The following is a 4,266-nucleotide window of genomic DNA, read 5'->3' on the forward strand; positions in this document are numbered from 1 at the left end:
TTGGAAACGGTGGTCCCAGCTCTTTTCAGGTCATTGACCAGCTCCTCCCGTGTAGTTCTGGGCTGATTTCTTACCTTTCTTAGGATCATTGAGACCTCACGAGGTGAGATCTTGCATAGAGCCCCAGTCCGAGAGAGATTGACAGTTATGTTTAGCTTCTTCCATTTTCTAATGATTGCTCCAACAGTGGACCTTTTTTCACCAAGCTGCTTGGCAATTTCCCCGTAGCCCTTTCCAGCCTTGTGGAGGTGTACAATTTTGTCTCTAGTGTCTTTGGAAAGGTCTTTGGTCTTGGCCATGCTAGTAGTTGGATTCTTACTGATTCAGTACAGCAAAATAAAGACAGCTTATTGAAACAGTGAACCTGAGAAAACAGCTGCTATAGGCCTACTCTTAAATGATTCAGACATTCTAAAATAAAAGAAAGGACAACTAGCAGATTACAGCATAATGTTGATTGATTTCTTAAAGCTACTGCAAGGTGAGAAGCTTAAATATTACTGGACTAGTTTAGTGTTGCATCACAATCAACTCGATTCTTGAATGCATAAAAATACTTTATTTTCTGTCTAATCGAGCTTACTAAAAATAATTTTTGCTACTTTTAAATAACACGTATCTGCACTGTCAACATCTTGTAAAAATCAAGTTGTAAAATATTAAATAGGATATTGCTTTTGTTTTAAACATAGGCTGTATACCAATGGGCGATGTTGGAGTGACACCTATTGGCGTGTATATATATATAGCATCTTTCTCAAATAAACCCTATAATAAACCCTAAAATTAGTTTAAACAAAACAAAAACATTGGTAGTAAAACCATGGTAACAACAAAATAACAATGGTTTTGACAAAAAAATGGCTAGTGTAGTAAAACCATGGTTTTGCTAGTAATCAATACACAAAAAACATGTTCACTACACTTTTACCACAAAAAAAACTGGTTGAATTTCATAATGGAAGTCAAGGGAAGTAAAAAAAAATAATATTATAATATACTAGCTCAGTCAAATGCTGTGCTTTATTAAAATAAAACACAAAAAATATTATACCTTCCCACTTTAAATATGTAAATTATTAATAATTTAATTATTAATTATGATCATACAATCCCTTGTTTAACGATCATCAAGATTTAGCGATTCATTTCACAAAGTCAAAAATGATACACAAAAATCATTTTGTGTCACAATTATCACTCTCTGAGCTGTAATGATCTGTGATTGTCAATGCCACATGCCCAGTCCAACAGACCTAAGTTTTACTAACCTGTGTCAGTAGACGAGTCACTAAACTGAGTGGAATCTGCCACCAGTCACTGGAAGTGCCACTTGACAAGCCAATAAACAAAGTGGCATGAGCTACGGGACACCGGAAGTGCCACCTAACGTAGTGGCACGTGCCGATGGCTTCTGTTAAGATGCCATGACACTTTATGGTAAAACTGTTAAAGTTAAAGTAACTCATAATGCCTTTAGACATATCTTAAGACATTTTGGAATGAATTAGAGCTGAGAATATGAGCGAGGCCTTCTCGTCCAACATCAGTGTCTGACCTCACAAATGTGCTTTTAGAAGAATGGTCAAATATTCCCATAAACACACCCCTAAACCTTGAAGAAAGTCTTCCAAGAAGAGTTAAACCGGACCTGAATGACATCCCATTCTTAATCCATAGGGTTTAATATGGAGTTGGCCCACCCTTTGCACACAATAAATGATTTGCAATTATGCAAATTCACTGATTTGTTTATTACCTCAGATTCATGAAATCTATTTAACAACAAAGCCTTTTTGAAAAATGAAAAAAAATTTTTTTATGAAACTTCAACACAGCATCTCATGCTACAAACCTCAATTTTTCTTATGAGGTGTGCTACAGGTCATCCTGAGCAGGTTAGATCTCCAGAACACTATATGTTTGAATACATTTTGTAACAATTTTACTTAAAGGGATAGTTCACCCAAAAATAAAAATTCTGCATTATTTACTCACCCTCAAGTTGTTCCAAACCTATATACATTTCTTTGTTCTGCTGAGCACAAATGGAGATATTTATAAGCAAGCAAAAAACAGTAGCACCATTCCTTTGTATATAGGAAAAACAAATATTATGGAGGTCAACGGTGATCATAAACGCTTTGATTACAAACATTGCACCAAATTATCTTCCTTTTTGTTCAGAAGAACAAAAAAATGTATACAGGTCTTTAACAACTTGAGGGTGAGTAAATGATGACAGAATTATAATTTTTGGGTGAATTATACCTTTAAGTGACAGATACAATTAAATAACTGTCATGCACAGTGATACACAGGTTAGATCCAAATGCAGGTTTTATTTAGAGTAATCCACAAACAGGCAAGGGTCAACAACCAGGCAAACACAACATCACAGGTAATCCAAAATCGTAGTACAATATCCAGGTGCAGGTCAGGGCAGGCAGCAAACAATCATAAATGGTACACAGGCACGGGTCAAAAAACAAAAAGGCATAGAACAGAACGACATGATATACGCTAGGAATGCAGACAGATCTAACTCACAATACTTCACAAGGTGAATGAGTGAGAGCATGGTTTATATAGTCCAGAAAATGAGCAAACAGGAAACAGGTGTGGTGATGATCAGTGTGGTGCAAGGGGTGGCTGGGTGATGGAGTCCTGAGGGGGATGTGAGGGAGAAGCCTCTGAAGGCCAGCAGAGAGAGCCATGATGGCTCTCATTACAATAATACACAGGTCTGCTATCAGTCCGAGTGTTTTATTTTCTACAGGGGAGTTTTGATGTTTTAGAAAAGAACAGACGAAGTTGTTCAGGTTAGGTTATATCCTGTAACGTCATGAAAGACGAGTGCCAAATTTCTGTCTATTGTTTCAAACTGGGGCCAACGTAGTTTTGGTTTAGACTCCATTTCAATAATAGATGAAGACTAGCACGTCGTTATGTCAACGTCGTCTGTCACACCCTTCTACATTAGCCTACACCAATAACATTTAAGCTGAGAATCTTTAACACGCTGAGCCCATCCCAGTGTAGTGTAAAAGGAGTAAATGCAAACAATGTATATAACAAAGCGAGAGGCTTTTCTGGTTTTTTATCCTGTTTTTAAATTCATGTCAGAATGAGATTGCTCAAATGATAATGATGGTACATGACACATTTAATTTATAATAAAGTATCTTAAAAACGTATAATAAACTTTTATTAGTAAGATTATTATATATACATACATACACTTAACTCCCTCGTTGATGTAATATAACAAAAGTATTATTATTAAAAAAATATATATTTTATATTTAATTTTATAGTTTTATTTCAAATGTATTATATTTGAAATTATTTTGTCGCAAAAAGAATAATAAACAAAGCATGTTAATAAAGCTTTGAATTGGTTTTAGAATTTTCAATTAACCTAAATTAAATTTGGTTCACATAACCTAACATTAACTATATCAATAAATGCTGTAAAATATTGCTTGATATTAGTTAATGTTAGCAAATGCATTAACTTTACATTGTGCTGATGTGATAATAAATGGAACATTATTGTAAAGTGGTTCCTATATTTGTCATATAAATACGCCCACTTTCTCTAAACAAAAAAATTTCCTTTTTACTGCTAACTGTTGCTTGTTTTTAAATCAGTGGGTGTTGTTTTGCGTTTATTTAGTTTCTAACTGTCTAAAAAAGAAAATTAAAAGCGCATGGCTTTAAATACAATTTAAAGAAGAAATAAACAATGCTGTTGTGTGTGGTTTTACTTCTCCAAAAACCACACCCTTTTCTCCTTTTTTGCCTACCAGCACCGCCCTTTCGCTTTACCGTTTTTTGCTAACTCATGATGAGACGACAGTCATGGGAGAGACATATATTTAATGTACGTTTTAAAAACTACATTTGTACGTTGAAATCAATTTAACATAAAAATTACAAGTACATAACATCTACAATACAACTTATATCCTCCTATCCGGAATGCAGTGTAGTAAAACATCCCTTTATCAGCATTAACCAATCGTTATCACAGTTAAAACCACAAGAAAGTCGATAATACAGCTTATATGACGCGAACAAACTTTTAAACGTGAATATGTGTGGTAATCTGATTCTAATGTATTATACTTTATTTTTATTTCGATTTTAATATATATTTTACAATAGTATTCGCACGTGACAAAGGGGCGCGTTTTCACAGCATGTTGACGTCACTCAAGGAGGCGGTACCCAGCGTGGTGACTGCTACTGCTATGCAAACAC

Source organism: Misgurnus anguillicaudatus, chromosome 22 (assembly GCF_027580225.2).
Source record: "Misgurnus anguillicaudatus chromosome 22, ASM2758022v2, whole genome shotgun sequence".
Lineage (NCBI taxonomy): Eukaryota > Metazoa > Chordata > Actinopteri > Cypriniformes > Cobitidae > Misgurnus > Misgurnus anguillicaudatus.